At 35.8% G+C, this 15,413-nt stretch overlaps 1 pseudogene; it reads right to left on the bottom strand.

Annotated features, from left to right (window-relative positions):
• LOC149229062 (ABC transporter G family member 39-like) overlaps positions 1–15,413 on the bottom strand; it is a 109,817-nt pseudogene that overhangs the window by 12,116 nt on the left and 82,288 nt on the right.

Genomic DNA, 15,413 nt, shown 5'->3' with positions numbered 1-15,413 from the left:
TCTACAAAGCTAGGTGACAGTTTTGGAGGCACATGGAGGGTGGCTCCGACGCATCGGCCACGGAGGCCATGATACAGGTTTCCATACTGGCTGAGAAAGAATGGGGTGGCGCCACATCATCCAAAGGATGGCAAGCCATGTTGGACGAGGTTGTCATCCAATCATCAATGCACCATGTCGACAAGGACAGAGATCGATCTCAGCAAGTGCTGTCGGATCACACAGGTCACTACAACAAGGCTCGAAACCCGGTTAAGACCATACCTCCGCCTGCTGCTATCAAATTAGACAGCGTCCACCTGACTGAGCGCATAGACAGTCTACAGGATCTTGCCTTAGTAGGCAGATGGCATTTCCCATAAATGAATGATTCCTCAATGCGAAAATGGCTTGAGACACAGTGGAAGCCGCTGATTGGATACCTCCCCATTATCTCTAAGCTCATGAAGGAGTGGTATTGCTTTCACTTTTTAAAAGATGGGGATGCTGAAGCCATCCAGTCTCGCCCTTGGGTTCACAGAAGGAGCTTCCTTGCCCTCCACAAATGGTACATAGGGTATAACCCTTTGAGAAACACCCCCTCGAATAACCTGATCTAGGTAAAACTCCCAAACCTACCCCTGGAAATGTGGTCAAAAGAGACCTTTATAGAGATAGGAAACTCCATTAGAAGATTCGTCTACGTTGATCCATGGTGCCTTGGGCAGAGAGATAAACGCATTGCGTGGATTCTTTTCGAAATGGCCTACAGGGGAGGTTTCCCTGACCACATAGAAATTGCATGGAGGGACTTAAAAATAAAATAGCATCTGGAATTTTGGGGCATTCCCTTCAGGTGTTATGCTTTTCATAAGACAGGTCATATTATAAACAACTGCCCTCAATGCCCGAGCATAAATAGCAGGATTCATCATGGAAAGCTCCGGGCAGTTTCTCCCCTATCCTCTAAAAAGAAAAAGCTATCTCCTACAACTAGTTCAAATTCGACGGATCTGGTCGATGCACAAGATTTCAATAATCTGGTAAATGATTTCAACCTATCTCCACAGCACTTCTCTCAAGACCTCTCTCAGGGTCTCCACTCGAGACATGATAGCTTATCTATGACTGGCCTCGATGCTGGAAATAATACACAAACCTTTCATTATTGCCCCCCCCCCCCCGATACCATCTGAAGATAGACCTATTCCTCCTCCCCCCCGATCTCCAAGCCAAAGGTCTTTACAGTGGGCTCCCAAACCATCCACATCTCATCATCCTCACCTTCGCCCGAAAAGGTCCAGTCTCCTTCATTGAAAGGCAATGTACCGGAAAAGTTTCCATCCTTTAAAGGCAAAGAACCGATAGTTTCTGCCACCCCCGTAAACTCCCCGGCCTCATCCCCAACAAATTTGTATGACTGTGATTTAGATTTCCTCTTGAGCTGGAACCCTTCACCATCCATAAGCCTCATAAACCTTCGACTCCTTTCATCAGTCTGAATTTTGCTAAAAATATTATAGTGAGAAAAAAATCCAATGGAGGGAGTTGACATTTACGGGGGAGGACAAAGGATGCGGACAGAGGAATGAGAGACTTGTCCCTTATAGATGTTCCCATCTTTGACATGTCAGAGACTCAGCCTCTTTGAGCAAGCATGGCTGATATGCTCTCCAAATGACCTTCATCATATCCATGAATATCCGAGGCCTGGGAGCAGACCTCAAATTTTTGGCGCTTAAAGACCTCTTCTCCTCTACCAATCCTAAAATCATTCTAGTTCAAGAAACCATGCACAGTAAGCAGGCAACCATTTCTTACTTCAGAAAAATGTTCCCCACATGGCACATGTCTGCCTCGGAAGCACAGGGTCTATCGGGAGGGCTGGCGGTTTTGTGGGATCCTTATTGGATCAAAGCCAATGCCTTCAAATGTTTTGCGGGCATACTCATAATAGCTAATATCAGAGGATATAGTTGCCCCATCAATATCTTAAATATATACGCCCCTTATAAGAACAGGATCCATTTCTGGGATAAATTTTTTGGTTCAGAAATCTTTGACATTGACTCATTAATGATTGCAGGTGATTTAAACATTACTCTAAGTACAGAAGAACGCTGGGGAAATTGCAGAAAGAGAGATCCGCTCGCTGATAGAATTAAGTATGAGCTCCTGCACAGGAACCTAGTAGATGTTGTCCCGCCCGAAATTATGCCTACGTGGGACAATGGAAGAATTGAGAAGGCCTATATTGCAAAAAGGATAGACTGGTTCCTTGTTCATACCAGCATAATTGACACAATGGGCATGCCTTTCTTGTCCATTGAGAATGTATACATCTCTGACCACAGGCCTATCTTTCTCAGCTGGAAGGAAAAAGGGTATAAGAATGGATACCCTTTCAAATTCAATAGAATATGCTTAGAGCACCCCGATTTCAATGAATTAATTAAAAAACATGGAAGGAGTTATCAGCAAAAAACTTTTCCCCCCCTTTTATGACATTTCGAGACAAGCTATCTCAAATTAGAAAAATGGTAAAGGAATGGAAACTCAAAAAAAGACAGGTGGATAGAATGGCTCTACAGGAAGTGAAAAAGGAACTGGGCAGTATTTCCAAGCTTTTGGAGGCCAACTCGCTTCCTTTCAGTATGAGATGTCACCTCAATGAGCTTGAAAGAAAGAAACAAAATTTTCTAAAGAAGGAGGAAACAACATGGCGTCTAAAAAGTAGAGCAGCCCGGCTCAAGGAAGGGGACATAAAATCTAAATTCTTTCACAAGTATGCAAATGCCAGACGGGAGAGGAACGCCATATGGAAGATTAGTGATGGAAAGTGGGGTTTCCTCTTCTCACAACAATATATATCTAAGGAAGCTGTGAGACATTTTAAAAATCAATACAAAAGAAGGGAAAATTGCAGCTTCCAGGATATCCTATGGGGCATTGAACTGGTCCCTCAAATGTTCAATGATGAAAAAAATGAAAGTCTCTTTCAGCCCATTACTAAGGAAGAGCTTCTTGGAGTTATGAAGGCCTTTAAGAAGGATAAATGTCCTGGCCTGGATCATTGGACAATTGATTGTTTCATTCACTTCTTTGACATCATCAAATTGGATCTGTTTAGAATGGTTGAAGCAGCAAGAAGCTTTGGCAGCATTCATCAGATTACTTCTTCCACGTAGATAGCTCTTATCCCAAAGAAACTGGAAGCATACACCTTCAAATATTTCAGACCGATTTTGTTATGCAATATAACTTTCAAAATCATCACCAAAATCATTGCTGAAAGAATGAAATCGACCTTAGCCAGCTTTTTATCAAAGGACCAGCACGCATTTTTAAAGGGGAGGAACATATTGGACGCAGTGGCCAACACTCAAGAGAGCCTGTTCTCCATAGTCTCCAACAAAACAGAAGCTGCCATTCTGAAAATCGACTTACAAAAAGCTTTTGACTGCTTAGATTGGGGCTTCATCAGATGTTTATTAGCTAAGATTGGCTTGAAATCAAATGCCATAAACTGGATAATGGCATGCGTCGAGAATGTGAACTATTCAATCATCATAAACGGAACTCCCTCCCCATTCTTCCCTGCAGAAAGGGGGCTTCGCCAAGGCTGCCCACTCTCTCCGCTGTTGTTCATTCTAGCCATGAACTCCTTAAGCCTACATATAAATAAGGCTGTCACTGAGAACAGATGCAGGGCCGTAAAGATTTGTAGGAACAACTTTATCTCACACAATTTGTTTGTTGACGACGTACTAATTTTTGCCATGCTGTGCAGGATCTCGTGGACATGTTTATATGACATATTAATTAAGTTTCAAAGCGCCACTGGCTTACAAATAAACAAGTCAAAATCCACTCTCTTCCACAATGACGCCAATATGGAAACAGTGGAATGGATATCTTCACTGTTTGGAGTAGAAGCGAGATCAATAAAGGATGGTATAAAATATCTGGGCTTCAGGCTAAAGGCAAAGGGTTATACCAAAGATGATTGGCAATGGCTAATTGATAGTTTCTATAAAAAGATCACAGCATGGGAATACAAATTTCTATCATTGGCAGGTAGAATCGTGCTTACACAAGCAGTACTGTCGCAACTTGCAGTATATTGGGCTCACATCTTCCTTCTCCCGGCTAGTATCATACAGAAAATGAACAAGGTGACCGCAAATTTCATATGGAGCGGCAAAACGGTCAAAGAAAAATATCATCTCACTAGTTTGAAAAATATCTCGCGGCCAAAGTCCGCAGGTGGTTGGGGACTTCTTGACTTGAGGGCCTTTGGGAAAGCACTGCTGTGCAAATCTCTATGGAGGGGAATATTCGGGGAAGGGCCGTGGAGCACTACAATTAAACTTAAATATATGAGAGGCAAGAAGCTGGAATACTGGTTTCGCCTTGGAAGGATTGGCGCCAGAAACGGATCCGCGATTTGGCTCAGCTTCTGCAAAATAGAGAAATACTTTCTAATGAACCTAAAATGGTCCCTCCAATCTGGTACAAATATCCTCATTGGGCTCGACCCCATCATGAGCGGGCATGAACACATCTCCATCCCCGAGCAGATCCTAATCTTTCTCCACAGCAAGGGCTTTTTCACATGGGACAAGCTCATAGCTGGTTGGCAAGGCCCCCTCCCTTCATGGAAAACGGCCGCTGATCTTTGTATGTCGGAGCCTATGGCTAGCCTTTGGAACACAGTCAGGAATGCCTTAAGATGTTGCGGTTTTCACAGATCAAGGTCACATGATTATCTCATCTAGAAGGTGCCTATTGCTGAGGAACAGGTTCGCGTCAAGGATATATATACAGACCTGATTGGTTTAATATCCCCGCTTTCTCTCCCCATTTTCCCTACAGTCTTCTGGAAAACAGGCTGCTCTCCAAAACTTATATATTTCTCGTGGCTGGTGTTTAACAACAAAAATCTATCCTGGGAAAATTTAAGAAAAAGGAAGTGGCAAGGGCCGAGCAGGTGTCTCTTGTGTAAATCAGAAGAAGAAACAAATTTTCACATGTTCTTCCAATGCAAATCCATTCAGCATCTTTGGCACGAATTGGCAGGCCTATATGGCTTCCCCCTGGTCACTCATGCTTCTACACATGCAGCTTTTGAATGGTGGAGTGGACAACGGGATACATGGCGCTCCTTCATTATCATTGTCATATGGTGTGCATGGAGGTGGAGGAACCGAATTATCTTCAAGGATGTTAAGGAGCCTCTCGATGATATTTTACAACACGTCATTTCCATCCACGACTCTATTTCGAAAAAGCTTCCCAATCTGAAAGCAATCAACAGAAATGGACAAGAAGATTTACAAGCCCACCCCCAATGGCCTTCTTTGATGGTGCCGCTGAGCGAAAATCATGTGGCTATGGAGCTCTCATTATTATGGACGAGGATCTTCATTACAGTCTCTCTTGGAATTCTGGAAAGGGCACCAACAGCTTGGCTGAAGCAAAGGCCCTTGCTGGTCTTCTTGCTTTTTGTATCTATCTTGATATACGCGCCATCTCCATTTTCAGGGACTCCAAAATCATGATCGATCATGTAAATGGAAAATGCCATATCAAATGCCCCCACCTTTCTGCTTGGATGGACAGGATCATGTTCTTTTGGGGCCATTTGCGAGATTGCACCATCAAGCACATCTACAGGGCACAGAACCAGCTTGCAGATAGCCTGTCAAAGAACGGTCTTTATCTTGATCCAGGTTGTTGGTCCTTGGAGGTAAAATCTGGAGGGGAATCCTTTTCCATACAGGACTTCTCTCTCCCAGGATTTTGATTTTCTAATCTGGGTTTCTCATCCTTTTTTGTTTTCTGAGCTTTTGTATGGCATATATATTTCTTCTGCCGACTCTTCCCCTCTATTCTTGCATGATGTGTCTCATTTACTTGGATCTGCTTATGTAATTTTTCTGTATCCTTCCTCTGAGGTTCCTTATCCTCGAGTTTTTATGTTCCATGTCCCCAGACTATCTTGTCTCATCAGCTTGATATGTACTATTATGTTTCTGTCATATAGAATCAATATAATATAATTTAGCTTTTTCTTTCTGGAAAAAAAAACCCTCCACTAAAAATTATTTTCTATAGACTTCCGTCGCTGAGTGTGAAGAGTGATTATAGAGATTTAATCCGGCAAGCTTATCCTTTATTTCAAGAAAATAAGTTTATTTTTAATGTTGTAAATTGAAATCAAATTCATAAACAAAAATTTTCTGAAACATAAAGATAAATTACTTAAATTCAAGGAAGAGAGTTTTAATCAACAATGAGATTTTGAAGGTATGCGATATCATTCTAATGCATGGTAGAGAATCTAATTATTAGTTCTCCACCAAATAACCAAGGCATTTGCAAGGGATGAATCCAACCGAAATAGAAATTAAGAGGGCATTACTTACTTCAAAGTGAAGGTAATGTAATTCTTGAAATTCTATCATTTTCTATTTTCGAGTTTCCCAGAAAATTTAAATAAAATTCAATTTGTGATTTCTGGAATTGTGATGGTTTATTATTTTTATTATTACAATAATATCATCAAAGTATACCCTAATGTATCTTTGTCATTTCCATTACGATGACCAGTTAACCGTCGCAATCAGAGAGAAGAAAAACAAAATTCCAAAAAATTATTAATTTGTTTGTATAAAAAGGAACATCTTCTGAATTATTAATTTATTGGTATAAAAGGAACATCCTTGAATAAAATGTTAAATCTTTTTGCATATGAGATCTATTTTTTTCTTGAAAAGTCACTTCGTGCGATGGAATAATGGATACAAAATATGTGTAGTGGATACAAAACACAATTCCTCCTCCTTTCTGGGATAAATTTCACATGTATTTGTTTTTTATTATTATCTAAATTTCTATATATATATGCATTTTTTGTTTTGTTTCTGATTCATTATTTTTATGGTTTAGCAAACGTTGTGAGTAAGCATAATATTATGCTTTGTGAGTAAGTATAATGAACATGTATTTAGCAATGGATTTTATTTCTCATGACATTTCCCCAAATCTTCTATTCCTTCAATGTATTTTTTCATCAAGATTTCTTAAATTTTAATGTTTATTTCTTTACATAAAGTTTCATTACATGAGACAAGAAACATGTGAGATTTATTTCTTCATTATTGAAATACATTTTAGTTTATTTGTCTTTACATATAAAAAAAACCACTCTTCATTATTTTCACTTTGAATGAGTGGACAAAGTAGATCCATTTAACAAATTTGTGTGGACAACTTTCTTTCTTCCTTGTAGAGTATTTTGATGTTGCTCTATGTATGTGCATAATTCTTTCCAAAGGCAATTTGTTTGTGTAATTGGCTTGCTTCTCCCTCCCTAAGTATTGAATGGGGTTGGGTAGAGAAGCATTGTCAAATGGTAGGGGATAGTCATGGTGGTTATTGCCCTTGTCACTAGCAAGCTTCGTAGATGCTTGGCCACCTATAGAGGTTTCTTGATTTTGGGTAATTAACTTACTCTAAAATGAAATAAGACATCCAATGTGTTTCGTGTAATATAGATATAAACAAAACATATCAAGAAAAGTAATTTCACAATGATCTAGTCCAAGAAAACAAGGTTTCCACAAACCAAATAAGCCTTTCAACCTTCTCGGCTTATTTGCTTATACCAAACATTTGTGCAGGGTTTCAGCCAATTGTCATTTCATTGAGTATGTATTTACAAATCAATGATTTTAGGATCAAATCCCACAAAGTAATTATATACCTGCTCTTCAAATTCCTTCAAGCTTTTGATAGTAAAACCAATGAATTATCAATATAATTTTCCCATAATAAAAAACAATTAGAAGGCCATTAGCCAGCTCATATTGCTCATCCGTTAGGCTTGGGCTTGAACGAACACCTCTTCTATAGAATTTCAACAATTCCAATTTAATAATCTTATCAGCCTCTCTTTGTACCTTTTGGGACAATTGCTAGTTTAACGATATTTATCTTACTCACAAATCTCTCGTGGTCATTCAAGATTAAACCTCTCTCCAATCAAATGCTCTTGGATCTCATAAATATTTAAATTACATAAGTTAGACAATACTTGTTGTATATGTAAACTGAAGATGAGAATAATCCCAAAACAAAAAACAATTTGCTCTTGGATCTCAGAAATATTTAAATTATATAAGCTAGACAATACATGCTTTGTATATGTAAATTGAAGATGAGGATAATCCCAAAACAAAAAACAATTGAAACATTATGGGAGATGGGAATATATCTAATTCATAAAGAAATTTATTATATAATAAAGAGAATTTTTTTTAAGGTAAGCTTGCAATATTCTTTGTTTGATTTATTTTGTAGTGTATTTGTTGGAAATATTTAAATTAGAATTATAGTGTCAAAGATGTGGAGAAGCTGGTCAACATTATAATATTTATCCTTAGACTTATTTATTATTCATTGTTAAATTAATTTATTTAGTAGGAGGGCTAAGGAAGTTGCCATTGCTAAAGAAGAGATGTAGAATAAACCTTAGTCACTTTTGATTACAAAAGGCATAAGTAAAGATAAAAAAAAAATTGTTTTGTTGTGAAATATAAGAGATAAACACTTGAGACAATTTTTTTAACAATGAAAGGGAAATTGATCGTGCTTTACTAGTGAGGAATTCATAAGAGTGGCATTCATGCATACAAATACGGTTGAGATTATTTGATTAACATGTGACTTAAAGACATTGAGGGGATGTTATAAATTTGATGAAATAGACTAAAGAGGGTTTAACCTTAATATCGTGCAATAAAAGAGTAGTAGAGTGAACATGGATTGTATGAATGGTGGAGAAACTAAGACTTCCATATTTTATTCCAAGGGTTGAATTTGGTTGTATTGCTTAATAAAGAGGTTGATTATATTCATTTATTTAAATTTGTTTTGATTGTTTTGTTTATCCATGTTTAGTTATGTAGCATCCACATCTTGTGAAGGTGTAAGTGTGCTAGTTTTTTAGCCACTACACTTTTATAGAGAAAAATTAGTTATATGTAATTTTGTTAATGATCTACAAAGCTTGGTCATGTACCAAGTGGTATCAAAGTGAGGCCCAATTCTAGGATGAGAAATTATAGAATTATTAAAATGAATTAGCTTTTGAGATTCCAGTTCCAGGGAATTAGTTCTTATGAAACAATGGCAACAAGGAAAACCTAAGAGAGGGTAAGTTTAGCTTGTGATTGCTCCAAGGATTGTGATGGGAGGCAAGATGGGAAAACGATATATGAATCATAGTGAATTTGAGGATTGCGAGACAACTCCCAAGGATACCACCATGAAGAGGAATACATTGAGGAGGTGCAAGGAACTAGGAATTGGAGGAATTAATGAGCATCAAAGAATTAGAGAACAAAAGAATTGGAGATGTCAGTGTGTATTAGATTCATAGTCAAAATACAAAATCAAGGAAGAATGAAATATTGATGAAAGGGACCCAAATGAACATTTGGTCTCATTTTTGAAGGATGGAAGTAATGCAAGTGTGGAAGTTTCTTGCTATGATAGTAATTTCAAATAAGAGACTCTTGTTGACTAGATAGGAGAGCTTGAGAGATATTTTTTGAGTATGAGAATTCTCATGACACAATGGAGTTTTTTTTACAATAAAGAAGTTGAAAGGGCACTCTATACTATAGTGGAATGTTTTGCACAAAGACAAAGTGAATATATAGTAGGAGAAGATTAAAACTACAAGAAAATGGTGAGTAAAACAATGGAAAAATTCTTGCATGTTGATTACCAACAAAGTTTGTGAAGACAAGCATGAAATTTAAAGTAGAAAGATGCCAACTTTTGGGATCATTTTAAAGAGTTCCTCAAATTATCACTCAAATTAGAACTTAAAGAGCTAAAGTATCAAAAGGTGGTGAGGTAAGTGAATAAATTGAAATTTAGATTCAAGAATAGATGAGTACCCATGAATTCTAAACCATTGATGAAGCATCCCAAATTACTTTGAAGGTAGAGGAAAATATGAATATGAAATGGCAACAAAACTACAAAAGAAAAATCCTTAGAGGTAAAGGAAGGGTGAAGGTTGCATGAGGACTATCTAGCGAAAGAAGAGAAGATGAAGCATTCAATAGTCAAATTTCCTTAAGAAGACAACCATGCTAGTAGCTATATAGGTTTTAGGAGAGGAAAGGGTAAGTATGGAATTACTTGCTAGAAAGGTGGTGTAGAAGGGCATAAGGCACCCATATAAGCACAATACAAGAATAAATAATGAGGTTATGACGCATGTCATCTAGGAATATGAACCATCAATTGATAGAGACAACAGTGTTGTACTTCAACATCAAGTTTGAGAAGAACACTAGAAAGGATCTTTGAAAAAGAATGAAGGCTTTTAAAACTGAAATGAAAGGTTTAAGTTCATCAAGGGAATTTTGAGTTCAAAATGTGCCTAAAAACAAAAAATGTACTGTGAAAATCAACTTTGAAAGAAGAGATATGATTCAAGATGATGATGTCATCCCTGGTGGTAAATATATTTGAAGGGAAAAAAATAAAACTACATTTTTATAGTATTTTCAAGTTATCTACTTATAGGTTTACGCAAATTTCAAGTGTAGGTACCTTTTGGATGTGGAATCAATGATTTCCCACTATACATATTTTTTAGTGGACCCATATCTTGGTGTGAGTCTACTCAAAAGTATGCAAAAATGGGTAGATGTTGGATGAGAATTTTAGTTTTGCATCCAAATAGTGTCTACACTTGATATTTGAGTAAACTTATAAGGAGATAAGTAAAAAATACAATAAAAATATATTTTTCTTTCTTTTTTGTTAAATTTCGATTTTTTTTTTATTATTTTAGCTATTATTTTATTATTTTGCTTATGAGACCCATTTTAGACCTGAAAATTCCCCCAGTGTAAATGATGTAATTTAATTATAGATGGTAGAAGTAGACAAATTTTTTTGTCCATGGAGGTGATCCAAAAACTCAAATTGAAATGCTTCCCAGTCCATATCAAGGTTCATGACTATAAAAGGGTTAAGAAGTGTTCTTGACAAAACAATGTTTCATAAATTTTTAGATCAACAACTTCAATGATTAGAACTTAGATAATGTGGTTGAGATGGACATATGTCATGTTTCTTTAAAGATAATTGTTATTTGATAGGAATATTCTCCATGATGGTATGAAAAATACATGTGAGTTTAGTAAGGATGGACAATGTTATAATCTATAGTTAATGATGGAAGATGAGACAATAGAAATGTACATAGTGATAATGGAAGTAGTGGCAGTGAAAGTGGTCAAATAATGTTGTGTTTCACCAAATATATTGTGAAAAAATGAGAGACGATAAAATTCTATTTGGTCAAAATATCAAAGAAGGTATATTTGATATGCCCTACCCTAAGGTGAAAAAGAAGCAAAATTAACAAATTTAGATAAAAGTTAGTGTAGATTTTATTTTCAATTCAAACATGATCCAACATGTCTCTTCATTGAGTAAAGTTGTGAAGAGTTAATGGAAAAAAATCATCCATTTCAAAGAGGAAACCTAAGTGTATATATATAAAAGTGCAACAAGTGGTGTTGGTTTGTGAATGCCATCTTAGAACATGGTGGAATGGAACAATAAATTCAATGTCATGTGGTCTACAAGAATGTGCTTGTGGGTCACAATGTCACAAAGGGCGATGAGTTGATGATAAAGTAGAAAAAAGCTCTATATAGAAACCCCTCTATGCAATTTGTAGCGAAATAAATTGGTTTACCAATGGGAATCAATCCAAAGAGTTTCCTGCCATAAAAGTAGCCAACATATGGATTGGAATATGATATGATATAGATCTAATTGCATTATCGAATGAAAAAAAATGATTTGTCATAGACATGAATCCATTTTTTAATGAGTATCCATGAATTGATTCAACCAAGTGACATTGATAAGATAATGAGTAGTCAAAATGTTGATCTTCCAAGTGAAATTGATTTCCGAATGAGCAGTCAAAAAATATTTTTCCCAAGAAAATCAATTTTCCAATACATAGTGAGACAACATTTTGCCAAGAATAATTTTGTAGCAAGTTGAATTGCCACTATCCCAATGTTTTCCAAAGGGAGGATTCATGTTGTTACATGGAAGAGGGAAGAGTAACCAAACTGTCAATGTATTGATGAGAACACCCTTTTCTTCTAAGTCATTTTCATGCTAGTTATGTTGCCGTTAAATATCCATAGAATTTCATTCTCACATGCATGGTCTATCGGTAATAACCTCAATCCATGGCAAGTAAGCATTGCATGTTGTCAGATATTCACATCATAGGAAGTAAGCCAATATTTTAGTGATTACATAGAATTAATTGATGGTATATTTAAAGAACATGGTGGCAAGAGTACACGCCACAATAAAAAGGAGAGGTGTTTAGTTGTTATTGGAACAACTAAATCAAGAAACTAGAGCCAAATCCATAATGAGAGTTAAAGTTAGAGTTTTATCTAGAGTTTGAGTTAGAGCTATAATCAAGAGTTACAATCAAGAGTCACGTTCCAAAATAGCGAACAAAGGTTAGGCAACTAAGATAGCTTGGTTCCAAGTAATTTACAATGAAGAATCTCAAGACACAATAGGTTTTCCAAGTTGATGATAAGAGTAAATATATGGTAATTTTTACCTTTCTTGCAGCTTAAATGCACAAGAACAATAATACTCTATTTGAGCCTCTATTTATACTATACATCTGAATTGATATTCTTTGGAGACAAGAGAACCTCAAAATGATGTTAGTTTTCTCCTTTCAATGTGTTTATTGATGTGGTTGCCTTCATTTGTTTTAGCTATGATTTTCTTTAGTTGCATTAAAAGAAATTGCAAACATTGGTAAACATGGCATATAACAATAACATAGAAGAGTAAAATAACATTAAAAAAATTTCAAAAAGTAAATAATTTCTACAAGTTGAAAGAGTGATTGAGAATCCATGTTGATCAGATGAATAAGTAATAAAACTTTTGTTTGAATATCATATACAAGTGTGTGTCAAATCTCTCACTTTTATTTTTTCCAAATTAAAAAAAAAAACATTATTTCTAGTTGTAGATTGAATGGAAATTGCATTTCTTAAGTGCACAGTGCACTGACAAATTTTGTTATTACATATTAATGCATATTTAATTTTCCATACCATTGAAAAATATTTATGAAACCTACTTTGTTTTGTTTATTCTTTAAGAAAACAACATTTCTAGTTGTAGATTGAGTGGAAATTACATTTCTTAAATGTACAGTGCACTAAGAAATTATATTATTACATATTCATGAATATTCCATTTCCCATCCCATTGAAAAATAGTTCTGAAACCTACCTTTGTTCTCTTTATACTTTTTAACCTCATGCCACACATTGGAGAAGGTTCCACAATGACTAATGTTAATTCAAAAATTGGATTCTTAGGAAATGTATGATAAATTAGATATATAGGATTTGAAAGGTGTGTCAATTGATTATTGTTAAGTTGCATGGTACGAAGAAACAAATATCATAATGCAAGTAATAAACTCCAAAAATAGCTTGTGTTATTGATAAAAGAGACTATATATCCAAAATTTGCCTTAATATATGAGCCTTAAGGCTACAATATTGTATATATGTACTATGAACTATGAATAGTGAAAATAGAACATAGTAAATTCTAAAGGCTAATAGTCATAATCCTCATCTTCATATTCATCATGGAAAAAAAAAGAATATTCACCACAATGGAATCTAGATTTGTAGAACTATTTCCAATTCCACTTCTAGGTTCATCAATATTCAATGCTTCAAGAGAGATATCCAAGTCAAAACATTCATAATCCACATCCCACCCCTTACAAGGTCCACTACAATATTTTGGAGCCCGACAAGATTCAAGCCAAAGGTCGAAATGTACATAAACACGATCCTCAATCTTCTACAAACTCAACCTATTATGCTTCACTAAATGAATAAAACCATAGGTGCTCCAATTTATTTTTGTTGATGGAGAGATTGGCACTTGTAAAACAATACCAATGGAAATTATTTGCAAATGTACACCACTTGTTCCATGAAAAATACACCATATAACTGGACTCATGGTAATCCTCTCATCCAAAGCTAATATATCAGGATGCTCATCCAAACTAGCAACAAAACTAGTGAATTCTTCCTTTGCCTCCATATGTAGATGAGCTAGAATTATTCTCAAAAATATTTTTTCCCTCCATTTTCCACTGAATCCCTATCCTTATGTAGTATCTTCCTCTTTCAATTGCTTTGAGTAATAAACTCTTCATCATAAAATATTGGGTTTAGAGCATGTGCTAAAGTGTTAATGGAGTGTTAAACTAGTTAGATCTCTCAACCATGATTTTCTTCACTATATACCCAAAATGAGCATAAAAAATAAAAGCTACAAAAATTATTATGCAATGATTTCCATAGTTTCGTCGACCATGGTATCCATATTATAATAAACCTCTCCCAAGAAAATCTTGTCTTTGTCGACACTTTGAAGAAGCTCGAATGCAGGGGATGTGAACTCGAGAAAGAATTCAATCTTTCTCCACTAATCCTCATTAAGACACAATCTACACACCATAGCTTCCCGCTCTAAATATGTATGTTTCCACTAAAGTTGATTCACCACCATAGAATTTAATGGTTTCTTCACCTTAGCAAGGTAGACCAACATGATGAAATTTGAGGCACATCTTTTCTCAACAACTTTCAACACCTCTGACCTAGAGTATTCATGAAATATTTCTTGAGACTAATGGTAGTTAGTGATGAATTTAATTATATCACTTGTTTCTCCTCTGAGTTCCTTAATCCATGGAAATTTATTGTCAATCTTTTCTAAATATCAAATTTAGACTATGGATAATGTAAGAAGTCTACAAATGTGATCATATCTGCTTTCAATAATCAACCTTAGATGTTTTCAAACTGTTGCACTATCTATGACAAGTTGCACCACTTTAACAAGTCCTACTTGCTCAATACCTTTTATTAAAATATCACTAATGAATGGAGTGTCTTTTACCTCCCTGACAAGCCTTTATCCTTCAAAACATTGCTCCTTTTGGTGGATTGGAATTGTTATTAATTAATGGCCTGTACCTAGTATCTATTCATCCATCTAAAATAATGCTAAACCCAAAGATACTCCATAAAGAAAAAATAGGTGTTAAAGCATCCTCTATTCGTGTGCATCAACTTTCTTTGAGAAAAAGCCCACACCCTTCTCATTTTTTCTTTAAAGTTGCATCACTCTTAGGTAAGATCCATTGTAAGGTTTCTAACATATATTGCATATCCATTCCCATGCACCAACACTTCCCATTTTGGAAACCTTTCTTACATGCTTTCAAAAAGGATAAAGTCAGT

The sequence above is a fragment of the Pinus tabuliformis genome, chromosome J, assembly GCF_031772625.1.
Source record: "Pinus tabuliformis cultivar Carrire ecotype Pingquan chromosome J, CPIR1, whole genome shotgun sequence".
NCBI classification, from domain to species: Eukaryota; Viridiplantae; Streptophyta; class Pinopsida; order Pinales; family Pinaceae; genus Pinus; species Pinus tabuliformis.
This window is presented reverse-complemented; position numbering and strand designations above follow the sequence as displayed.